At 45.8% G+C, this 25,741-nt stretch overlaps 1 protein-coding gene and 1 long non-coding RNA gene across 14 annotated transcripts in view; one reads left to right on the forward strand and one right to left on the reverse strand.

Annotated features, from left to right (window-relative positions):
- Window positions 1–592: 592 nt before the first annotated feature.
- The window catches only part of GARNL3 (GTPase activating Rap/RanGAP domain like 3), an 80,405-nt gene continuing 55,256 nt past the window's right edge, over window positions 593–25,741 (forward strand). For 3 of the 12 annotated variants that reach the window (XR_008823904.1, XM_056351950.1, XM_056351955.1), the window contains exons 1-3: window positions 593–716; window positions 1,390–1,437; window positions 2,751–2,870. The gene's annotated coding sequence lies outside the window, so the exon portion shown is untranslated. Of the gene's footprint in view, window positions 717–822; window positions 927–1,389; window positions 1,438–2,182; window positions 2,384–2,750; window positions 2,871–6,640; window positions 6,723–8,328; window positions 8,495–10,190; window positions 16,065–25,741 lie in introns of those variants that run through there. The other 9 variants (XR_008823906.1, XR_008823902.1, XR_008823903.1 and 6 more) reach the window with 9 other exon arrangements.
- Window positions 17,441–25,734, reverse strand: LOC130155046 (uncharacterized). 2 transcript variants are annotated; one of them, XR_008823909.1, is made up of 3 exons: window positions 25,147–25,734; window positions 24,539–24,827; window positions 17,441–17,854 (listed from the first exon to the last, which is right to left on the reverse strand). It is a non-coding gene; the product is annotated as an uncharacterized LOC130155046 (long non-coding RNA). The 2 variants fall into 2 exon arrangements; XR_008823908.1 differs by having other exon boundaries at window positions 18,749–24,827.

Consider the following 25,741-nt stretch of genomic DNA (forward strand, 5'->3'; position numbering starts at 1 on the left):
ACCCCAGAGACACGTTCTATTTTGCTGTGGGAAAGAGGGGGTGCATTTGCTCTGTTTGCATTTGGAAGCATCTGTTAGTAACAGCAATGTCAAATTGTCCTCTTTTCAAATAGAAGAGATTTTGCGGGACTGCACTTTTTTTGAGTAGGAAGAAGCAGTGGTGCAAATATATGTGGCTTAGGAAAAGCTCGTGCACATTTTTTTTCCTTGCACAAGTAAGCCATCTCGAGCTGTTGCACGATTTAACCTCTTGACTTCATAGCCGTTCCCTGTGACGGGAAAGCGAGGTGTTACCAGAACGAAGGGGTGCAGGTGGGCCAAGGGAGCGGGGTCTTTCCTACGCCTGCCTCTCCCCCCGCGCCCGGTAGCCGCTCTCGGCGCAGCCCGCACCCCGCGGGCGGCCCCCGCAGAGGCCCGGGGGCCGGCTCGGAGGAGCCCGCGGTGGCACCGAGCCCCTTCGCGCCCCGGCGCAGAGCGGGAGCCCCAGACCCTCCTCGGCCGGTTCCGGCCGCGCTGCGCGGCGGGCCGGGGCCGGGGCCGGGGCCGGGGCCGGGGCCGGGGCCGGGGCCGGTGGGCGTGGGCGGGGCCGGCGGCCGTGGGCGTAGGAAGGTGGGTTTATTTCCGGCCACGCGGCGCCCTGGAGCGGCTGTGGCGGTGCGGGGCCTTCCCCGGGAGCCTGGAAGACTTTCGGGCCGGGACGTGCGGCGGCGCGCTGGGTGAGCGGGCGGGCTGAGGGCGGCCGGGGGCCGCGGGCGAGCCCGGGCCCGGGCCTCGCCGGGGGGCAGCGGCCGGCCGGGGGGGGCGTGGCGGGCCGGCGCTCGGCGCGGCGGGGAGCGCCTGGTGGCGGCTGGGGCGGCCCGGGACCGGCGGGGCTGCCGGCGGTTCTCGACTCCCCGGCAGTGACGGTGGTCAGCGGGCTCCTCGCGGTGCTGCTTTTTTTTTTTTTTCTCGGCGCACCCCCCCGCCGCCTCCGGGCTGCCCGGGCAGCCGCCGCAGCAGCTCTGCGCGGGGCTTCGTCTTTCCCCCAGCCGCTGGCCGTGGCCGTGGCAGCGGGCTGGGGCTGCCGGCCCCCGCGGGCCGCAGAGGCTGCCTTGGGCCTGCTGTAACGCTGTCGCAGGGGGGTGGCTCAGGCGCCTCTTCCCGCCGTCTGCAGGCGAGAGAAAGAAAAGGAAGCCGGCGGTGGGATCCCCACCCCTCGCCCCCGATTGCTGATTTCTCTAAAAAGCATTACAAAACGGCAAGCGCTTAGCTACCGGGGAGGGCTGGGAGGTGTCTCGCTGATCCTGTGTCTTGACACAGGCAAGCTCCTGGGCCAGAGCGGCCGAAGGGGAGAGGCCTTTTGATTTGCTTCCAAGTGAAACGGGGCTCTTGTTTTTTCTTTGTACCTAGGTTCGTCCGGAACCGTACGCTGACAAGTCAAGGGGAGCTAAACTGGAGGTCAGTCTAGATGTTACTTTTCCACATATGCCTTGTGCTTGTGAGTCGGACTGCTGACTGTGGAGGGGTAACGTCTGTAGCTGCCGAGGGCCCGCGAGGTCCTCGAGTGTGCCCGCTGCTTCAGAGTGCTGCGCTGCTGCTTGGGCAGCAGACTGGGAGGAATTGGTGGTCGCTCGTGGTTACGCAGCCAGGCCTGCTGGGCGCTTAAACCAGCGCGCCCAGTCGGGCAGTATTATTTTTCTGGATTGTAAACGAGCCTGAGGTATAAACCCACTTTACCTTTCTGCATGGTGGTGTACTTTGTCAGAGAGCTCGGCCGTACTGGCAGAGCTGGCACAGAGTTCCCTTGGGACTCCAGATTTGACTGCCTTGTTGAAAGGCTCGAGAGCCTGCTTTGGAAGTCACTTGGCAAGGCACAGCTTTGCCGTGGTTTTTGTACTTGAATTGTGACTGTAATGCCAATGCCACGGGTTAGCCTTTCTCCAGAAGTTGTAAAAGCAGAATGAGCGTTAAGAATCTGATTACCTTTTAACTAAATTCAAAACAAAGTTTTGTGGGATGAAGTGACTGGAAGTCCTGCAAGTCTGACTGGGTATTACTGCCGTGCATGTTATCTGCCTGTCTACAGATCGTTCCTGCCTCTTGTTCTGTTGTGGTAATGCGCTGGGCTCTAGATGTAGTGCATCTTGACTTCCTCCTGACCCCCCGAGTTGTTATCGGTCTTTGCCTTCCTCACGTTTAACAGGGCGTGGGAAGGCCAGAGAGACTGGAAGCCTCGGCCGTTGCGTGCGGAGAAGCTGTCGGCCTTCTAAGAGAGCGTGTAGCCGGCGAGCGCATCGTGGTGCTTCGATACCAAGCTGACAGCACAGGCCTCAATCTTTTTTTGTGAAAAGGGATCAGCAGGAAATGTGTTGATGTTGAAGGGGGAAAGGTGGCGGGGGAAGAGGTAGGAGGCAGCTTTCAACCAATTTTAGTCTTAACTCCTCCTGTCTTCCTGAGAATGGTTCTGGGCTTTGAGGGGTTTGCTTTTGGCTTTTTGCCCTAAGCGCGTCTACCTTTCAGGGTAGCGCTTTCTTGGAAGTGGGAAACGGTCCTTCTGGGACACCAAACCCTGTACCCGAGAGGGCCATCTAGCCTGCTGCATCGTGCGTTTTATTCCCTGTAGGTCACTTGGCCCTAGCAGTACACGCTCTCCCGGTTTGGCGCGTTTTTACCCTGCTGGCTGAAAGGTTCTGTCTTTGCACTTCCTCAGCTTGCCGCAGGCCGTAACACTTGCATGTTCATAGACCGCTTTCCTTGCTCGCTGCTTTCAGATTTGAGCATCGATGCCATGGACGTAGCAGGCGAGCAGCAGCTGGACGTAGAGCACAAGCCAATTAAACAACGCTTGGATAAAGCTGCCAATCGTGTGACTCCAGAAGCAGAGAGACACGGTAAGATGCTATTCTGCCATTGTTGGATGCATGTTCTCTTAGTCTTTCCATCGCCGTATGCCTGCTGTGAGATTCATGGGAACAAGGGACGGCTGAATTCACAGTGTTTTAAACACCACAAACTCTTGAAGAGTTTATAGGACACAAATCTACTACCCTGGCAGATCAGACAAGCTCGTGTGTGTGTATAATGCTCGGTACTTTTGCGAGGCAAGTCTTTGCCTGGTCCCTCTGAAACTGAGAGAGGGACTCGTTGATGCATTTCAGGAGCAAAGCTGCTGAGTGGCTAGGCTTTTCCTACTAGGAATCAAGCAGCTGTTCTGGCAAAACTTGACTCGGGTTGCATCTTTAAAGCCTAGGAGGCTGACAGGTGGGACGAGCTGGTTCGAGGAAAGAGCCTCTCTCCAGGGAAGGCTCCACTGGACTTGACCCTTAAGCCTAAACTATCATCTTACTGCGTTTACTTTGTGTGTGTTAATGCATACCTGATAACTGATGTATCGACTGAAATGTATTTAGTTACAAGTTGGAGTAAGTGGTCCTCTGCTACATAAACCTCTCGTCTGCATTTTTTACATGTTATGACTTAATTGTTTTACTTGAATACAAACCAGGAACGATTCTGGTAGTGTTGCAATGGAATGGTAATGCTGTCCCGACTTTGTCTTTCTAAAACGTGAGCTCCTTATTATCTGTTCTGGGAGATAGTGTAGTGCCGTGTATTGGCATGAACTAAGTTTGCTGATTTGTTGTAACTCGGATTTAACTTTTCTGTTCTTGAAGCTGAAAGGCTAAACTAAGCCAAGGGCTGAACAGTGGGTAGGTACGAGAGCTTCTCCTGTTGTCGTGGGAATGTGGTGATGGAGTTCTTGCTGTTGTGCCACTTAGCAGCCTTTCTGTATTCGGAGGCTGTGGCGTTACGAATGTGATGTCTGGGGTCCAAACCCCGCTTTTCTGTATCTAATTCTCTGTTGCCACATGTAGGCCTCCTCCTTACTTGTGTTACCAGCCCCCACTGGGATTACTCGGTCTGAACCGGTTGTTCTCGCTCCTTACATTATCAGCAGAGAGGAAGAGAAACTTGCAGGGAGCAAACAGTCTCATCCGGGAGAGGCATTTTGAAAGCAATCAAGTTCCACTGCCCACAACAAGCGATTTCTTCTGCCGTCTGGAAAAGGGCGGTGGCTGGTTTGATTTCCATCACCAGTGTGGCATGTTTAGATTGGAAGTGTCCACCCGTCTTGGTGAAACTCTAGGATTCTCAGTTTCTGTTAGTAACACTTGCTGTTCGGTCAGTTATTTGAGGTGCAACTGTAGCAGTATTGTCTGTTAAAGGAAAAATTTACACCGTCGTAGGTACCAGCTGGGCTTGCTTGAGTCACAAGTCAGAGCTGGGCCACCACCCCAGTGAGTGGCAGAGAACCAAGGGATACAGCACAGCTTATATACACGTGTCAAACCATTAGTCAACGTCTGAAGTTTGTAGGTGTTTCCTTTGGTCCTGTCGGTGCTGCAGATCCATCGCCTGACTCTGTCCCAGGTGATGCATCTTCTCAGTTCCTAGCTCCTCCTCGAGTCGTGATCTTCTTTCTGCCTGCTTTAACTCACATGCTCCTTCAAGCGCGCTTCGTCTTTGAACAAGCAATTCGTTTACTAAATTTTCTAAAAACACTGGCGTTTCGGAGGGTGCCTGTGTGCACAAATTGGTCATCTGTTGTTTCTCTGTTCTCCCACTGATCAACTGGACTGGGTTTTAAACCACCCTTGGACGGGGCCTGGTTCTGCCACTTAGCTGCTTCGGCGCTTTAAATTTCTTAGTTAAAAATACATTTTCTTTACCATTGACCTTAAGTATTATGGAGTAGTATGTGGAGGCTCTTCCTGATCATAGTTGCACTAAAATAGGTAATAGCTTAATGATTTCTGTGGTAGGCGGCGTTCTGTGCCGGGATGTCATCTCATTAATTCCCATTGGATGGCGATAGAGGGTTGAATGTTTAAATTTTTTATTATTGTCATTTACCGTTTCCTTCCTTTTAACACGGGCCGAGTTTTCCAGCGTCGTGTGTCATATCTGCATGCAAGTGGAGGACCATGGTAACAGCATGAAACTTTGCATGTGGGGTTTTACGTACTGCGGTTTCTTTATGGTATCTAAGCTGTGTGCGGTACCTCTGGGTGCTCTCGGAGACAACTCGACGGGGCAGCTACCGATTACATTCGGAAAGCTGTTACTAGTTGCTGTATCTTGAAAGACGCCGTGTGTTGTACAGGTGGTGTTCTTCAAATGGCAGGAGTCATGGCTTTGACAAAGCGTAGGAATTATTAAGCTGCATTCTTCCTGACACTATCTTTTTAGTGTAATTACAGGATCAAAACCCATACTGGTTGAATTCTTAAGCGTACTTTCAACTTGTTTGAATGTTGGAAGCTGTAGAAAGTGAGTCTGGTACAGTGGTTTAAGAATGGGTATACTTTCCTAAAAGTTCGTATTTGCTTGGTCATGACTACCATAAAGTATTTGATGAAAGAAGCGAGGTTAATGATTGATTTTATGCATATTTCATACTTTCTAATTTAAATCTCTCTTCCCCCCCCCGTGGCTCCGTGGCTAATACAGATGTCTTTAATACTCACTTCTGTCCAGCTGGTCTGCCTCCCAATCTCCACAAAGAGGGTCCCGATAACATTTTTGTCCCCTCAGCAGTATCTGCGTTATCACCTGCCCCGGCCTTAGTTATCCAAGAAGCCACCTTCTTGAGGCTCGTAAGAGGGTAGTGTGGCGGTGCCTAGACAGTGAGCCTTAGAGGGCTTTTGTAATCCAGCAGACTTGGTCCTGTCCTTCAGGATTCGTGAGTGAAACGGCCTGGTTTTCAGGGGCCTCTCCTAATAGGAACCCGTGGTCTTGAAAATTTTAGATGTGCAGTTCCTTGGCTCGCTTATTCCGAGCTCCAAAGCTTGCGGACCTTTTGGTATTTGTTTTGGTTTTTGGAAAAACAGAGGTCCTGTTTGAGTTTTCTGGAGGCATGTCTTGCCCTTTGGCGGGTTTCAGCTGTCACCAGCTCTCATCCCCTCTTTTACGAGTCCCTCTGCAGCCTTCTGCACTTAAGAACATAAAACTCCGCGGGTTTGTGCCCCAGCTGTACTGTGGCTGTGCATTCAACACACAGGCGGCACAGGCACTGGCAGAATTGTAAAGTCGTGACAAAGACACAAATTCCTTGGAGATTCTAGCAAGCCAGTGGTTCATGTGTGTGCGTTGTCAGCACCGTTTTTCTGGAGGACTGAGTGTCAGTTTTCCGCTTGGGAGATTCCCACGCTGATCTAGCTCCGCAGCAATGTATAACTGTGTTCCCTGTGTATCTTGGGATGGGATTACGCGTTACGCGCTGTTGTCTGCTATTTGAAGTGGTGTTTGTGTAACAGGTCCGGTATCAGTTGCAACTTGCTGTTTGGGTCTGCTTTAGACAAAGTCTTAACAAAGCCTTTGTGCAAGTAACATCTGACCGGCGCCCCAGCAAGGCTTTCGGGTGGCTGGCTCTTTCTGTGGAGGGTGTTCTTCAGATGGCAAGTGCTGCTCTGCTTCTTGATCTTACTTTGCAGCTCAACAGGCTCTATGCGTTCTTTCAGGTGAGCTTCGGGTGCAGGATGTGCAGATTCTGACACAAGATCATTTCATTCACGTGTAGAACAGTTACTGGGCGTAGAGCGGAAGTACAGGATAGTGTTTCTAGACGTGCCTCGTCACCTTGAGTCCTCTGTTGTGTTAGAACTGGGGAAAGAAGAAGAAAAGGCGTTTGATCCAAATGCTTTGGATGCCGATTGCTGTGAAAGCTGTTACGGGGCAGAGGCGGAGGACATTCGGTAACCTTTCCATCTTCTTAGTGCTTGAATCGGTACAGCTAATGTGGCATACGTGTTGGGTTTGGTTTTTTTTCTTTTCCAAAATGTCTGTGAAAGTCCGTGCAGTGAAATCCTCCTGGGCACCTGTTCGTAGAATGGGGAGAGCTGTTGTGTTTTAGTATGCCTGTACTGCACTCACGATTTGTTAAGAGCGTGCAGAGTTAGGTTGTCTGTTTTGTCTGCCTGCCTGTTCAAGGGCAGTAGCGCAAAGATTGTATCTTAGCAAACGGAACCTTTTCTGGGATTGCTTGGTGTCCAGGGGGGAGCTGTGCAAACTATTTCACCGTTCTGCGAGCTGTCTCGGAACAAAACCCGGTTATGGCTTTGCCTTCTCGCTTCTGCTGCAGGCTTTGCATCCTTATGGGAGCAAAGACCAGACGCCTATCACTCACACAAACGACGGGTGTCATCTGGTGTTTCTCATTCCTTCTACCTGCAAATTTGTGTAAGAATGGATTCGTGATAGTCTGCAGGTTCTGGACTATCCTTCGCTATTATTAGCTCCGTGTGGTAACTTAGTTTGTCACATCTGTTGCAGGAGGGGGCCTGGGAAGCAGGACCACAAGTAACAATCGGTTAGTTGAAAGGAAGGTGCTTGAGCTTGTGGGCCTCAAGCCCTGGTGATAAGGGACATGAGAAATTACTGAAGGGTACAGAAACGGGGACTAAATGCCAAGTTGAGACTATCCGAGAAATAAGGTGGTCGGTTTGTCAGTTTGCTCGAGGAGGTGGTGCAAGAACTGCAGACATTGTTGAATTGTTGAACTGTTGCTGAATTGCTAAATAGCTAGTGTGAGATCTTCGCGCGAGTTGCCACGTGGTCCAAAAACTTGCGTATTCTATAACTAATCGGAATAAGATGTAACAATTGCTTATGTGTATATAATAATGCTGTTAGGCTAATTGAAGTGACGCTTGCTTGCATCAAGCTGCGTCCCGTCTCTCAGTCGCGGCCATCTGTCAAGTTGCGTCCTTCCCCAGAGAAGTTTCCATCTTGAGGGATTCATGATTCCGGCCTTCAACTTTGTCTTGTCCAGTGCAACACGGAACCAAGACAGACAATTGTTGTGGTTTTTTTTTTGTGGTGAGCGAAGATGTTGTCCAGAGGTAGAAGAGCAAGGAAGAAAGTTTGGAGGCAGGGTTAACGGCAATGTCGGCAGTCTTGCCCTTAAAACAGAGGAAGGGAGGAACAGACACAGGCAGATGCTTTGTTCACGTGGGCAAGTTCCAAGCTGCTCAGAACTGTGGGAGACTGATGTCGTTTCTGCAGCAAATTTCTTTGCCAAGGATTGACTTGGCTGTCTGAATGGATGGCTAAAGTCCTCTTCAGACTTAAGCGCTGCATTAAAGCAGCTTGCGTCCTCCTGCCAAAATCTCAAAAAGTACGTCGGGAAGCTCAAGCTCCTTCAGGAGCGTTAGACCACCTTTCGGTGTCCAGTCCCTGATGTTTGCTTTGTTGATTTGTTGAAATGAAATCCACCGGGGATTGGAGTCCTGAGCTGGAGTGTCTCTTTATTGCTGTAAAGATGATAAGATGATGACTGTGCTCTTGCAGGTGCTGCGATACTTGTGACGATGTCAGAGAAGCATACAGGCGACGAGGCTGGACCTTTGGGAACCCGGATAGCATAGAGCAGTGCAAGAGGGAAGGATTTATCTAGGAAATGCAAGAGCAGAAGAACGAGGGCTGCCAAGTGTAAGGTTTCCTGGAGGTCAACAAGGTGAGAGATGGGTTTTGCCGTGAGCCTGTTGCATGGTGGTGATGAGTGGCAGAAGGCACAGTCGTGGCATTCTGCTCTTTATTTTTTTCCAGCTTTAGGTGTTCTCAGGACTGTAAAAACCCCTGGGCTCAGCAAGGTACTTCTGCTGGTAAAGGGGTTCAGTAGGAGGGTCAGGAAAAGCAGTGGGCTGGGGCTAATCCTCTGTTTAATGGGGTGGGCTGGTAGGAAGCGTGCTGGCTGGAGAAGCTTATCTTTTTCTACCATCTATCTAGTGAGTCTTTTTACCAATGTTTCTCGAGGGGGATAGGCAGCTTCTTTGAGGTTTAGGTGGTCCCACCTGCCCTTCTAGTCTCAAAACGGAGACCACCAGTGGGTGCTGGAGGAGATAACAGTAACCAACAACTTTTCAGCAGAGGTGCTGGAGGGAGCGAAACGTTCCCTTCTTTAGAAAACCAGTGGAAGCAAGACTATTGGAGTTGATTGTCAAGGTTGAAGATGCTCAAAGAGATGTTTTTTGCAACCGGTGTATGAAAATGTAGTACAAGATACACCAGATGACTATGTTACTACCCTGTCATTTGGCAGGTTACCGAGAACAAAACACTTGGACGTGCAGGTTATGTACCCAAGTACATTCTAGCAGTCAGGCTCAGGCTAATTTTTTTATTTTACTTTTTTATTTCAAAATCTGGAGGGTTTTTTACATCTTTGGGTACTATTCCTAGCGACCACATTCTTTATTTGTGGGGGGGAAAAAAACAACCCCAAAACAAACACACCCCACCCTTTTGCTCATGAAGCCAGACATCATGTGTTGAGCATCATCATGGGTGCTGAACCATTACAGGACCCTTTGTCACAAAGTGTGATGAGCAGGAAAGATTCAAAGGGGAATGCTGTGGGTAGCAAGGGTCCAGGGGTGGGTGTCACTAGGGAAATTTCTGGGGGCCGCTGTTAGGCCCTTGGACAACTTTGCACATCTCCGTTTTCATTAGGTCTGCAGTTAACATAAGCGATAGGTTTGCACAGACATTCAAAGGTGTATTGTAGCATGTGAGCCTGACGCATTGAAATCTTCGAGGAGGGTGTGTATGGTTGCTAGTAAGTGTCAGAGAGGACTGACATCTAATACCCATATCCTGTTTATATTCAAGGTTAAAATATTAATTACCTTTGTCTTTTGGGGGATTTGGGGGGGGTTGGTGGTTTTTTTTGTGGGGTGTTTGTGGTAAGTTTAGTACTTTATTTTTGAACGCAGCTTGTTTTCATGGATGCATACATAGGACCACTGTTGTTTATTGCATTAAGGGTTTTCTTACCCTGCTGGCTTACCCTCTCATTTACTTTCTCCCTCCTTTTCTGTGATACCTTTTTGTATTTCATACAGCAGCAGTTACTTCCCTCCCAGTAGACTTAATTCCTCCTTCTTCCCATTTTTATGTCCACTAAAATACTCTGCATAGAACGGTTATTGTCAACATCGGTACATGATGATGGCTTTCCACATGACTGCCTGTTAGGAAGAGGGGAAATTCATACCTCTTTTAGGACAATGTTTGCTGGTATTGTCACCCATGAAAATAAGTTGCTTATTGTCTATCTTATACAAACAAAAATTTGAAAATCCAATGTCTGGTATGACTGCTTTATTTATGTAGATTCAGGCCTTTTAACAAAAGATTACTGTCTCCTGCAGGTAGCTGGAAATTTCCACTTTGTGCTGGCAAAAAGTTTCCAACAGTTTCATGTACATGGTAAAGTATTTTCTTTTCCTGCTTATTGTGACCTTTAGCTTCCAAGTGTTTCTGACCATTTCCTTTGAACATCTTTGCATTGCCATCTGTGATAACAGCAGCACGCTGCTTCAGGGGGGAGGACATTGGTGAAATTTTGTTAGAGATGTTTATAGAACTATTGGGAACAAATAGAAAAGTGTTTTCTGAAGGTGCTGCCACATGGGTGTGGGAGAACATGGAGGAGAATGTGTCTGGGCAGTCTCTCAGCCTCATTTGTTTTACAAAACTTTGCTGCCCTGCTGTAAAACAACCTCGAGTATGGTGTTCGGTCCAGGACCTGAATATCAGTATCTCTGGAAGGGATATTTTGGAGAAAAGCTCTTGGGAATTTCAAAGCAATTCAAAACAGCTTAACCCTTCTTTTGCTTGAGGCTTAGTTCAAACCCTGAGAACAGCAACTGGGAGGGCTTGATACCAATAGAGGCTTGCTTCTTGACAGATTTTTGCTAGCTGTTGTTTAATTAAATTATTCTTTTTTTTTTTTCTACCTGACCACTAGCCTGTGGTCAATAGGGAGTATGTAACTGCCAATCTATGCCTAAGGCCTTGCTCACTTGCTACATTATTTTGTCACAGGAGTTGGGTCACCTATCTAATGAGATTACATCTGGGGCCCCAAACTGTAGGATTATGTCATTCAATAACTTCTTAGTAACTTCTCTAGCCTGGTTCTACGTGGGAAGGCCTCAGGCCTTCCAGAAAAGGTGTCTGTGAGTACCAGTAAGTAATGATACCCCTCTTTTCTTGGGAGTTCTGAAAAATCTATCTGCCAGTGCTAACCTGGCAGTTTTCCCTTTCCTCTATTTCCCAGCTGGAGCTTTATAGTAATGTTAGGATTATTCTTTAAACATACATCACGTTGTTTGGTTATCTGGTTTATTTTTGTGTACAAATTTTGGCACACCAACTTCCCAGTCAAGTATTTACAGAGGGGTTCTACTCTCCAGTGGGTTGCTTCATGGTCTTCTTTAATAATTAACAGAGTTGAGTGCTCGGGATTCATGATCTTCCCATCAAGAGTGTAGAACCACCTCTCTTTCCTACTCGTGTCTAAGTCTTGTATCATTTTTTGATCTTCCTTGGAGTATTCTGGTGTTACTTCATGCACAAGTTTTTTTACCTTAACTTCAGGGATCAATGGCATTTGTTACCATCTGTTCTGCTGCTCATTTTGACACTTTATCTGCAAAGGTGTTTCCCTTTTGATGGCTCCTACAGTGGATGACAGTCACTTCCTCTGGTTCATTCACTGCTTCCAATAACTTCAGAATTTTGGTAGCATATTTTACTCCTTTCCCTTGGGCCAGTAAGAGCCCTCGTTTCTTCCAGATAGCTCCATGAGCACACACCACGCCAAAGGCATACTTGAGTCTGTCCATATGTTTATTCTTTTACCCTTGGCCAATGTTAAGGCCTTGTTAATGCCATCAGTTCTGCCTTCTGGGCCAATGTTCTGGCAGGTAACGGGCAGGCTTTGATTACCTTCTGGTAAGTAGTTACCACATATCCAGCTTTTCGTTGTCCCTGCTGCACGTAACCGTTTCCATCAACATATGCATTCTCAGCATCCTTGATAGGTTGATCCTTTAGATCTGGGCAGCTGGAATGTACCTCCTCTATTGTTTGTAGACAGTCATGCTCTACAGGTTCAGCCACATTGCCACTGAGGAAAGAAGCTGGATTGACAAAGTTAGTGGTTGTTATGGTGACATCACCAAGGTCTACCAGACTGGCTGCCATCTCATAAAATGGGAGGGGGATAACCAATGGTTACCCTTTTTGTTCTAAAACAGCAGTTACCACGTGGGACACAAATACAGTCATTCTTTGCTCCAGTGTAAACTTTTGGGCTTCCTGAATGTTCAGGGTTACTGCTGCTACTGCCCTCAGGCAGCCTGGACATCCTTTAGCTACTTCATCCAACTGTTTGGAGAAGTGTGCAACTGCACATTTATATGGCATGTCCCGGGCCAGAACTCCCAGAGCTACTCCTTGCTTTTCATAGGAGAACAGAAGAAATGGCTTGGTTACATCTGGGAGACTCAAAACAGGGGCCTTCATTAATTCCTGCTTCAATTGCTGAAAAGCTTTTTTGCGTTTAGACTGTTCTAACAAAGTTGAGTTTCCTTTTAATATCTGGTATAATGGCTTAACCAATAGGCCGTAATTATATATCCACAAATGGCACCACCCGGTCATACGCAAAAAGGTTCGTAACTCCTTTACTGTGGTGGACTCAGGTGTTTGACAAATAGCTTCTTTCCATTCTCTCATCAGTTCTCATCCTTCAGATACCTCATATCCCAGATAACGCAGACTTGTGTAACTTACTTGAGCCCTTTGCTGGGGTACTCAATATCCATTTAATCTCAGGAAATTAAGTAGGCTTACCATCCATTGGCAACAGTTGTCTTTAGTAGGGATAGCAATTAAGAGATCATCCACATATTGTAATAAAGTCCCGTTTTGAGAGGGAGGACTCCATTCTTCTAATTCTTTAGCTAATTGTTTTCCAAAAATCATTGGACTGCTTTTAAAACCTTGGGGTAACGCTGTCCAGGTTGACTGGGACTTTCTTCCCAAATCTGGATTTTTCCATCCAAAAGCAAATAGCTTTTGACTACTCTCTCAGCCAATGGGAGGCAGAAGAAGGCATCTTTGAGATCCAACACTAAAAAACATTTCCACGCAGATTTTAATTTTGTTAATAGAGCATAAGGATTTGGTACCACTGGATGTGCGTCTTCCACAATTTGATTTATTGTTCTCAAATCTTTCACCAGTCTATACCCTTTCCCATTGGGTTTTTTGATGGGTAGGATTGGTGTATTATATTCTGATTCACGTTCTTTTAATAACCCATTCTGTATAAAATTTCAATTATTTCTCTTATTCCTTGTCTACCTCACAATTTCAATGAGTATTGTTTTACTCTTACTGGAGTTGCACCAGACTTGAGCCTCACCTTAATGGGTTCTGCTCATTTGGACCTTCCTGGTAGCCCAGCGGTCCAAACCCCTGGAAACACCTGATCCATCACTTGAGTGGGGATTCCTATTTGCTTTACATTAGTTATTAATGCCAAACTCCTAATTTTGACCAATCTTCTTTTACTTCACATATTATTTGTCCATTATGAAACTTTATTTTGGCATCCAATTGTCCCAAAAAATCTTGGCCCAATAGTGATTTTGGGGACTTGGGCAAATACAAAAGTCATGTATTCCCACTTGCTTTCCCAATTTATATTCTAACTGTTTTAGAAAATGAGCCTTTACAACCTCACCAGCTGCTCCCACAGTGTTGACAGCACTATTTCCCTCATGTTCCTACCTTTTGATTCAACACAGAATATGAAGCACCAGTATCAACTAAAAATTCCACTTCCTTATTCTGTGCCTAGCTTTATTTTAACCAGTGGATCCACTAGGGTAGATTCCCCAGTTTCCCATCATTCAGTATTGGCTTCAGTTATGAGCCTTGAATTTCCTGATTTCTGACAGTCTCTTTTCCAATGGCCCAGTTCCTTACAGTAGGCACACTGGTCCTTCCTAAGAGGGCCTCTGGACAAATTTTGCCAATTGCTTCTTTTCACAGGTGGATTGTTCCCATGCTGCATTACTACAGCTATAGTATGCCCCATCTTTTTATGTTCTACCTCATCCCAGTTCCAAAATACCTTCCAGGACTCCTCAAGCAACCTTTCCAAATTCCTGACATCCAGTTCTTTCACTTTCTGAAACTTCTTTTGGATATCGAGGTAGACTGTTCCAAAAATAGTGATATTAATTGCTGTTTCCCCTCATCAGATGAGGGATCCATAGTGGTGTATTTTCTCATTGCTGCCCTAAGTTGGTCCAAAAACTCAGGTGTTTCCTCTGGCTTTTGTTTAACCTCATATAGGGTTGCATAATTTACTGATCTAGGAACCACATTAGCCAATCCATATCATACCCATTCCTGGTATTTCTTTAGAAGTTTATACTCTGTGCTATGGTTTGAGTCCCAGTTTGGTTTGACCAAGGGAAAATGCACATCCACCCCACCTTCCAGGGTGTCGGCATTGACATGGGACTTGCACCTGGGTCAGTGCTACCTGGATGACCAGTTGTGTCTCTGTTTCTGCCAGCATGCTTAACATTACATCAGAGTCCCCCCAGTCTGGATCTAAATTTCTGATTATCAAATCATATCTTTTAACTACAGCCTCTAGGTTGTCCCGGTATCCTTTTATTACTCTTTCCATTAATCTAACTCTGAGGTAGTTTGCACCTTTCCTCTCCTCTTTGCTATCAGTAATCTGCTCTCCTAATCCTGCATACACAAAAATCTTTATGTGCAGGCCTTGTCACTTAGACACACAGGTATTACTTACCACCCTGCCCTCCAGCCTGCAAAGTAATTAGACGTGAAGCAGGGAACACAGAGGCAGGTTGGTATATTAGATGTCCTTAGCAAATATATACATATAAGATATTACAGAATTCCACTGAGTGAAACAACTATATATTTTTAAACCTTTACCTGTGTGTATGCCTATAAATATATTATGTGAGGTGTTACCAGTACGACACTCGCCAAACTGCTCCTAGGACTGAGGGTAATGGAGTCCGGAAAAGTCTCACTTCAAAGGTGATCCACATAGCAGAGTCTGGAGCCAGCCATGCATCCCTGGGGCAGGTCTGGTCTGTCCAGAAGACCTCTCATGCAAGGAAGCTCTGGCAGAGAAGCTCATTTTGGGTGGGTAGCAAGTTACTTTTTACAACGTTTTGGTGTGGATACATAAGTGGGTGTATGACACCAGTTCCTAGAATCGTTGTTACTCACTCACTGTTTTCCTAGGTCAGTTTGCTATCGCAGTTTCTTTGCCCTGAACCCATCAAAGTTTTCCTTGTCCTGCTGACTGCTCCCCATCAAGGGGGTTTCTGGCTGGATTTATCAGGGACATTTCAGGGAGGCAGGTTTCTTTGTCAGTATGTTTACAGTGTCACCTTTGTGGAAGCTCTGTCATAGGGACAGTACTTGAAAGAATAAAGCGATTGTTTATTAATGAATGCACATAAATTACATCCAGGAGCGAGTGTGCCACAGGGCCAGCATGCTCCCCTTTCCCATGTGACAGCTGAGGAGCCATTGTTGCACCATTGTCCATCAGTCCAGTAAGGCAGGATTGCCTCCCGCTCCCGCACTTGACAAGGCGTGAAGCTTTGGTAACTGTCAAACCCACCCCCTTGACACCAGTGATGCCAGAGGGTTAATGCATAACCTTAGATTGTACACATACTAAGGCTGTACATTAAAACTTAGTATAATTATTAGATTGTAATCATGAAGTCCTTGTAGTAGTGTAATCATTAAGATAGTGATCAAGAAGACCTGGTATTGAACAGATAAGATTTACAATCTAACTTGAAAGGAACATCAAGGATGAAAGAAAAGAACTGATTGAATCTCATGGAAACCTAGCAGGTTTTGCCATGTAACATCGCAAGAGGACTAAGATGGCTGGGTCATGATGTATTTAGAAATCAGTTTGGGCTGGTGGTTGCAAAAGCAGCCCTTTGACTCAATTCAGAAGAAACTAGGGCATGTGTAAAAGAAGGAGAGGCTAATGTAAATGAATCCTGTGGAAGTTTCTTTGACTGATCTTTCAGTAACACTTTTTTTCCTTCAGGAACAGGATTCAGCTCCAGTATATGAGGGGAAAAGCCCTGATTTCACCTCTCTGTACTCTGTCTTACCTCTAGAATAAAGCCCCACAAGTAATTTGCACAGCTCTTGGCTCGCTCATTATCTTAGCAGTCTGATTTTTTTGTGAGGTCACTACAACATATCAAATCCAAATCGTAGATGAGAGCACAGAGCTGAACTCTGGCTGGCATAGGGGAAGATGACAAACCTCACAGAAGGATGCACAGCCTAGTGTTTAGGGTTCGGGACTTACAGTTTATTATCTTAGAATTCAGACATTTCCATTTTTGTAAGTCATCAATCCTGAGTTGAAGCTATAAACTTCAAATCTTGGAACCAGAATGGTTTTTTGGGATTTAGTTTATGGATGATGATAGATGTTAAACTCAGAGGCCTGATCAGTACAATAGTAAACTATAAACCCTGACAAATACCGAGCCTCACAAAATAAACTACAACCTGTGGGTAAGCAACCCTCAGCTACGCACTCTTAAAACCAAACCATAAGTGAAAGGCTCTGAACCCTCAGCTTTAAGTAAGAAACCCTAAAGCATGTATGAGCAGGAAAACAGTAGAGAGACCCTGAAGAATTTTTGTCCGTAGCTTTAAAAGCTTTCCTGAAGCAGAATAGGAAGACTTGCATGAGAATGTCCTTCCACTGAACCTACGTGCAAAACCATAAGCATTAATTCATCTGCATTAGGAACAATTAACATAATTTTTGGGGTCCTCTGAGCTCCACAGGCAAACATTCAGAGCCAGTGATATTTATTACCAGCAACCAGCCTTTCCCTAAGGAAAGCAAAACCTATTAAGAGAGAAGCATTTGTGACAATTAGTAATATTCCTTCTGCAGTCACTAACAACACTTATAAAACCTTTGCCTCTGGCCAGTAAATTCCACCCTAAAGACTAACCAGAAAATGCCTTGCAGAATGAAGGTAAAATACTGCATCTGGGGAAGTATTTTTTTTTTATGATATAAACCAGTAAATTTTTTACTTTGCTTCAGTATCAAACCTCACCGTCTCCAGCTCCTTCCACCCAGCAGCACAAAGATTGTGAACAGTCTTCCCCATCCCGAACTAGAGTACAACCACCGTCTACCCATACAGCCCCCCTCACGGGACTTAGCTGTACCCATGTTAGCCGGGGAATGAAAAACCCATCTACACAAATTAGATAAGCAGGCACTTCTTTACTGCAGCGCTGGGTGCTCGGTGGAATCTCCACAAATCAAGTACACCCATGCCAATTTCACCATTACATTTACACACAAAAATTACAAGGTCGTACACTTACAGTTACAATGAATAGTTAGTAATTTGCATATAATTATAATATCTGCTGTATCATCCTCTTCTGTTATCATGCCTGCACAGGGAAAACTTCTTCACCTGGGCAAGGGTCTTCCTGACTTGTGGGTGTGCTCTTAAGTACTATAATGAAAGCAGTTCACTTTTGAAACAAAAACCATAAGTTTTATTGCCAAGTTGGATGGCTAGGTATTTACCTTGCCAAGTTGCCCCGTAACTCATCCTATACACAACAGAACCCAGGTGCTCTGGTTACGGTCTAGATAATAAGGACCTCAAGTAACACAGCCTCCAATGACAAGTAGCTCAGCAACCCATACATCATTGGTTAATAAGTGCTAACGGAATGCTAACATAGAGGATAGCTTCTTAAAATCAAGATATTCATGTAGTTAACTGTTTCACAAACAAACACAAAATACAGAAAGATTCATTAAAAATTTTAAGACAATCTGCAGTAGCCAGGGTGCAAGCCTAAGCTTGTCCTCCATGGCTGGCCACATCCTTACAGAGCTCCCGGCTGCAACTGTCCTTCAACTGCCAGACTATGTCAGCATCTGCAAAAGACAAGAACAGTGACCAAGTGGCCAGGCGACGGCACAGCTCTCCCAGAACTGTTTCCTACTCTGAGGCCTGTAGTGGCCTATGAAGGCACAGACTCCAGTTGTGGTGCAACCAGAGACACTTTATTGTACAGAGAAGCTCATATTTATATCTCTGAGCCCAGATACAAAGTCCAGCTGTATGTACCACCAGGCTCAGGGCAGAGACCATTCATGCAGTTAGGTAGCTACGTATCACTACAAGCATGCAGACACCTATTTGCTACTAGATAACAATGTTTCTCTTTCTTACTCTCCTTCACAATACCCAGCTGTGCTCTCACCTCCCACCAGACCATTCTCCATCCTCCTCTCACACATCTCTCTTCAGGCACTCTCTATCCTCTCACACAGCCCGTAATTGTTCTCACAGTTCAGATTGACTCTAAGCTGCTTTGGTCACATACACAGCTCCCTTTCATTACCAGGATGTCCCATAGCCCTCAATGGCCATCAGGCTCACTTGGGTACCCAGCAATTCCAGGCTTCGGTTGATGTTGGTACTGAGAGAACCAGCAGCACAGACTGACACTGCAATGCTAGAAGTGTTTCTCTTGGCACGGCCACGCACACATGCAACGCAGAAAGGAGAAACGAGCAGTCAGCTCTCACCTGCCAAGTGCAGGAGAAGGAAAAAAGCCAGGGGAGCACCGGTGCTTGTGCTCCAGCGCTACCCCACCGCAGGCTGCCTCTCGTCCCTGCAAGAGCCGGGAAGCCTGCCCACTCTCTTCCTTTTCCCCGCTCCCCTGTCACCCCTGCTCCATGTATGCTTCTGCACCAAGCGGAGCCCCAGTCCTCCCTCCGTCGCGCGTGCCGGCTCCTGACTGCCACAGCACCGGCAGCTCAGACCTTCAGGCCGCTCAGAAAGCTGTGTGCAGCCAAGGCAGGATAAAAGCCACGGCCTCTGAAAACCCCCGATACCGGCGGGACTGCGCTGACGGGAAGCTGGCCCTGGCCGGGACGACGGCAGCAGCACGTCCTCCACGCCTGCCTCACAGACGGTGCTGCGCCCGCCCCGCTGCCGGCGCCGCGGACCCGCGGGCTCTAGGACCCGGCGGCCGGCGCGGACCGGGGCTCGGCGGCCTGCGCCCTGCTCCGCCGCCGCGGGCCCCGGGCTGCGGAGGCGCCGTGCCGCAGCGGCGGGGCGAGAGAGGCGCGGCCCCGTGCGCCCGGCCGGCCCGCCTCAGCGGGGGAGCGCCGCGACCGAGAGGAGTGCGGGGGCGCCGCGGCAGGAGGGCGTCCCGATGCCCTTCTCAGGCGCGCCGGGCAGCTTCCCCGCCAGCTGCTGCTGGTGCCCGGCGCCGCTGAGAGTCCTCTGGTAACTACCGGGCTCGGGGGCGTCCGAGAGGAGCGGGCGCTCGGCCGGCGGGGTGGCGCTCGGAACCGCCACCGCTCCGGCAGCGCGGGCCGGGGCCGCTGCTGGGGCCGGGCGGCCCCTCCGCAGGGCTTTCTGAGGGGCAGCGAGGCTGGGGGGGCCGAAGCCGCCGGCCTGGGGGGGCCGCCGGGGCGCACGCTCTCCTCCCCCGTCGGCAGCGGCCGCCAGCGTGAGAAAACATAGTAAACCCTTCAGAGATTTGTCTTATATAAACCAACAACTAGAAAGGCTCTGAAGAACTCTTCCGAATGAGGCCTGGGTGAACCTCCAGCCCCTGATAAGGCTGCGTTTTCTTTTGTTGAGATCTGTGGTCGGTACCTGTGCAGTTGCACGCGTGTTTCTGTGTGTACAGGTAGGCGCGCGCATGTCTCAGAGGCGAAGGAAGTCTTGCCCATGGGAAAAGAAATTCTTGTCCTTTGACTTAAAAATCACACAAAGCTCTCCTAAGAACTGTACAGGTGAATTGTTTCATTTAGGAAATTCAGAATTTTTAAAAAAGCAAGACATTCTGTTGTTTTCTTAAAAGCTGATATCTTGGTTTTTTTTTTTCTTGATCCACTGCTTAGCTATTTCAAATATTTGAAATACTGAGAATAATTTTTATGAAAATGGATGGCTCAACCAGTTACCCACAAAAAAAGCTGGAGTTCAGTCACTCTTTGACAGGTTGCCAGTGCATTTTAGAAGATAATTACTTTAGTTCTAGCTATGCAATATCCTTTCACCCTGCCTCCCAGAGAAATACAGTTTGATGGTCATGGTTATTTCTTTGTTACATATTTTGTGCATTAGCCTTCATAAAAAAACTCATTGAAGTTTTATCCCTGCATTGGAGTTGCCCTTGGTTGTTGGTGGTTTTTTCCTAACAGCTAGCATTCTGGTTTGGGATTTATTGGGTTTACTGGAATTTGTTTGGATTTTCACCCCTCTCTGCATCAGCCGTGTCATTGCAAGAACTTTTCTTTCATTTCTAGTAAGGCCCAACTGTCATTCATATACTAAATTTTCCACTGCACACTGAGATTGTCTGTCTGCTTGGTGTCAAATGCAATGCTAACTACACTTCAGGGAATGCTATTGTGGCACTTCTTGTTTCTTACTTTCTAAGTTAAGCCTTTATTTTAGTATTTCATCTGTGTACAAACTGCGCTGACTGGCTTTTCCTCAGTATTCATTATAATGCTGTCTAGGTGCGTCTTGAATTCCTTAGTTTTTCATCTGGCAGTCAAGTCACCATGTTGAGCCCACTGTTTTAGTCACATAGTGTGAATGGAAGTCGTTCTGGCCTGGTGTCTTTTGACTTGAGAGCAGCATTCCACAGCAAATCTGACCTACCTGTCTTGGAACCAGCTAGTTTCTGCTACTTGCAGGCATACTGAATAGGTATACTTTCCAAAGAAAACATTCTGCAGATGGCTGAAATTATGTTACACCTTTGCAATCCATTAAATGCTCAGTGCACAGCAGGGTTGTAAGAAGCAGCTCGGGATCTCTGCTTCTTATGAGCCCCTTATGGTCTTATGGTACTGTGGGTCATTCTGCAAATCTCTTTCTCTGAGCATAAATTATTTTCATACTTCCTCTGTGCCAATCACTGTAATTTTTAAAGTCTTCATGTTTTCACCAAGAAAAAATATATATGTAGTTTAAGAGCTTGCATGAAGTACTTTATCTCTCATTTTGTATCGTGGTTTTGTAGGCAGGCTGGACTTGTGAAAGCCTTCAGAGATGGCAAGTAGGCTACACCAAATGTAGGATCTTAAACTTGCCCAGGCAGTGGCCAACTCAAGCCGCTTCAGGTCTGCACAGGTGCATTGAAAGCACAGTGTGAAGGAGAAGGGGAAAGCTTGAAAGTAGTAATGGTAGATAAAGTTTGGCTGTGCACTAGAAATGTCTGTGGCTGCATGGAAGGTAATGCAGACCTTCTAGCTGAGATTCAACTGGTCTGATTTCTATCTAAGTCCCTAAATGGCTAAATACATTTGAAGGTCCAAACCCAGTGAGATGACAGAAAATGCTGGCCGTGTGGACTTAAGTAGAATTTGAACTATCTTACTCTAGTCCTGTATGTGTCCAGGGTTTTCTTGACTTTGTTACTATTATTGCAAACACTAAAAAAAAAAACCAAACCAAACTTTACACTTCAAATTTTGTGGCTTAGACTGCTTTTGGGAGCTTTGCTTCTAGGTTTATCTTTTTTTTTTTTTTTTTTTTTTTTTTTTGGTAGCTGTCCAATTGTAAAAAAGATGAGTGGTTTTGATTTTGTCTAAAAAAAGAAATCAAACATATCTTCTCTTTTTGGATCATTGTATGCTATGTAAGTACTTGTACTGTGTGCTTCAGAAAAATGAGAGAGACATCACCAGTGGAGTTACAAAATGGTTTTGCTGTAAAGGGAAAGTTCATCCTTTTAAAGTGTCACTAAAAGTTACTTTGTGGTCTTTCGGGGAAATCAAGATAAAATGGATTGATAAGACTTATTTTGAAATCTTAATTGTAGTGTTACTCATCAAGCTGAAATAGATCAGCTGTATTCTCATCTAAGAGTCTGCAATCATTTTCAAAGTATATTCCTTGTCTGCAAGATGCTGAGGATCTCATCTGTCCTCAAGTTTGTTGGAAAGTAAGCTTGTTTTACAGTGCCTTAACAAAAGTAATGATGAAGAGTCCTTGTTTTAAGAGAAGAATAACCCTGTTTGAAATTGCTGATGATACGGATTTCACACATCTGGTGAATTGAGCTCTTCACCGGTCTTTGTATTGTCTAAACAACATGGACTTGAATGACTCATGCTATTATGAAGGTGGAAGCAGTTTAAGGGAAACATAATTCAGGAAATTAAAGAATGTAGAGGTCTATTTTGATAGACCTTCAGGTTTATTACCATCCTGTATCTTTTCCAGCGAGTAACTTTTTCTTAATATTCCCGTAAATCTCTTTCTCAGACTTTCTTCTTTATATTTAATAGGCTGTGAGCTTTCATGTCTGTCCCTTTCTTTAACTATTTTTCTCAGTTTCTCAGTATATGCTTATAAAATCCATTTTTATATATTATATTGTTTTTTTTTTTCTTTTGGGGGAAGTATGGAATTGTCATAGAATCAGCAGCAATTACCAATAAAGCTAAGGCAGTTCTGCTATTTGTGTCTCTGCCAGCCTCTTACTGCAGAGGCATGCTGCATCCTGCAACAGAATACTAGAAATATCTATGATTGCTGAAAGCTGCCAACGGGAATCCCAAATTTTAGCTAAACAGCATCCAAGCCGATGCATTTCCAGCATACCTCTTTACACACTTGTTTTCTTAGTTTGCTACTACCTCTTTTATTTCCATCTTTGCGTGCTTGTTGTTTGAGAAAATGGGAAAAGAATTGGTGACAGCGTGTTGTAAGGGAGGCAGTCCTTTGTGTAAAGAATATTGTGGGGTTTATTGTGTTGAAGATTTATTGCAGCATTGAAATTAGAGCATACTACAGAAATGCCTTTTTTTTTTTTTTTAATGTAAACATTTGAAAATAACCCCAAACCTTCAAGCTTTCATTTTTTGTGGTTCTTTTTCATGCAGAGGCTCTGTGCTTGCATTCTACCCTGGCTGGAATTTTAGCACACTGTTAGACTTCAGTACAGCGTATAAGACAGGCCCAGAACTTTCTCAGGCTCTCCCTATCAGAAGGCATATTTAGAAAGAAATAGCCTGAGAAAAAGCTGCTGTTGCAAGGTATGTTTCTTTGCTGTTTGAAAGACTCATTGTGTTCTGAAAGCTGGTACTCTTCAGGGTGACAGAGGGGCACCACAGAGCATTAGGTTTGAGTGAGTGCATGTGTTCATAGAAACTCTTTTATACCTAGTGCACAGACGGGAAGAGGAATGGGGTAAGTGGCAATTGCATTAAAGTGGAAATTAAGTATTTGTGGAATATTTCTTTTTCTGTTTCATTCTTCCATTCCACGGACGTAGCTTCTTTTGAAGGAACCAAAGAAATGAAGCCTCATTTTTGGCAATCTTGTAAAGCAGTCCAGATATTTAGAAAGAAGGAAAGTTGTGGTTGTTGCAAAATATTGAGTAGGGCTTATTGTTGGTGTTTCTTGCAATAAATATTTTTGTTTCTTTAGTATAGAAGTTCCTTTTAAGTTATTTTATTGGGCATGCCTATTTACATTTGTTAAGGTATTGCTTGACATATAAGCGGTCAGCTTTGAGTTTACAGTGTTATTAGTTGAAATGTACTTTCAAGTGGCACATGGCTGGATTTGTGTTCAGACATTTAAGTTATGATGTAATGGGCCTTATACAGGTAGTCTGCAAACAGATAAAATATTCTTTACAGTGTGTTATTTTAGCCCGGTAAAATAAGTTATTTCCATTGATTCCCAAAACTGGAAGATCTTTTCCATGCATGGGTCCTTCAAAACTGCTAACAGTATTGAGTGATACAGTTAACTAGTACAAAGCACTGTTTGCAGTAATTAACCAGTTACCTTCTTGGAGTTTCTTGCCTGTAGACATAGGGTATTTTTAGATTTATTTTTAAAAAACAGAGGTGTCATTACTAAGGTGCAGATTCCTATCTCCTGTCAGCTTTGAGGTTTTGTCAGGGGGCAGACTGTATAGGACTGGCTCATGTCCATACATTTAACACTGTGTGAAAGCACAGTAATAGTTAATGAAGATTACTCAAAAAATTGTTAAATGTTTGATTTAAGTTTGATGGCATCATTTCTAGCTGAATGAACTATGAAATGCTGCATTTATCTGTATGAGGAAAAAGGCACTGTGCAGGAGAAAGCACAGAGAGATTACTCCCAGAGCGCCCCATGCGTGGAATTCTCACACTTCTCTAGGAGTAACAGCCAGTTGTCAGTGGGAGGATGGGTACAATTTTTTTATTTGGACCTGAGGCACCATCTGCCAAACTGAGCAGCTGTGGGACATGTAACTTTTAGGAGGACCTATGTGATGATGTGAGGTTTGGAATAACAGTATGCTGGGTTCTAAATGCATTTTATCCCTTTTATTATGCTTGCACTTTACTAAAATCAATCATTAAACTCACAATCAAACTGCATCCTGTTAATTCCCTGGTTAACCAAAAAAAGTCTCTCCCTACCATTTTTTAAATACTTTTTCCCTCCTGTTTTTAACCCCAAGTAACTTTACTGAGCAGCTGATAGTGTGACTCCTCAAACACAATGGCAAAATTGACAGCAAAGAGTGGTGCTGTGACATAGAAGGTGAAGCTAACTGCTGGATGGTGCAGACTTACTCAGAATTGCTGCCAGGGGCTCCGTTGTGAGGCTATCTAGCCCAGGTGTCAGTGTGTTGGAAACTTTGCTGATGGAGGATCCAAATGGGTCTTCAGTCTTAGTAAGCTTTAGCATTCTATGCTGTCTGAATTCTTTAATGTAAAGCTAATGCTTGACAGAATTCATCAGCAGTACATCACTAGCTTGAGTCCAGCCTGGATCAGCATTAATTAAAAGGTGCTCTTTGGTGTCTTCTACTACGTAATTGGTGTCCTTTGCCCTCTTGTGTTACTCTTCATTTTCTAGTGGCTGATAGAATAAGCAGAGACCCAGAATGATATGAAATCTGGAAATTGAACAGTCTTTTAACACTAGGGAAGCTTTTCATTAAGTTCAAACCTCAGAGTTTTAGCGTGTTAGCTGAAGATACTATTTTGTAATAACTGTTGTAAAGAAGGATGAAGGTATACAGAATCACATCATGTAGTAACTTATTGGTTTACTACATGGATGGATGCAGTATTTAATAATGCACAGTAATGCAGTGCAGTTCATTACAAAACATACAATCAATTGAAATTACTGAAGAAATTTGTCTGAACAGAAGAGTCATGCAAGTTACGATTACCTAAGATACAGGTTGTTACTCTAGCAAAATACTGGTTCATCTTTAGTTGTAATAGTTGATTGCCATATTGGTTTCAAGTCCCACTGAAAAGTTGTAAAGTTCTCATGCAGTCAAACCACTTGCGGTCACCTTGCTATGCTTTGGTTCCTGACGCCGGGGTTCCAACCTCACTCCAGGGTTTCTGTCACACGGCAAGCACACACTATGTTTACCTCCTGAAAAGGTAGAGAACAGTAGTGTCTGTCTGCGTAAAAGGAGAAAACGGAGGGAAGAGCTTCACACACTTGAAAGCGCCGCTGTTCTGTTATGCATTAGACTGTAAAAAGTCACGAAGGTGCAGATCGTTCGAGACAGTAGCGCTGCAGTGAGCGGTGCCGGCTCGCAAGCCAGAGACGGCCGCGTCCTGACTCTTCGGCTTTGTTGAAGCCACGATACCGAACTAAGCTGTCGTGCCTTACCCCGTGAGGCTTCCCGCTGCTGGCTCGTTGCGACCGAAGGTGACGGAGGCCGTCAGTCAGCGAGCCGGCTGCGCTGCTGAAGGGGCTGCGCCGCCGTCCCGCGCCTTACCTGACGCAGCAGCGGTAGCGCCGGGCCC

Source organism: Falco biarmicus, chromosome 9 (genome assembly GCF_023638135.1).
Source record: "Falco biarmicus isolate bFalBia1 chromosome 9, bFalBia1.pri, whole genome shotgun sequence".
Taxonomy (NCBI): domain Eukaryota; kingdom Metazoa; phylum Chordata; class Aves; order Falconiformes; family Falconidae; genus Falco; species Falco biarmicus.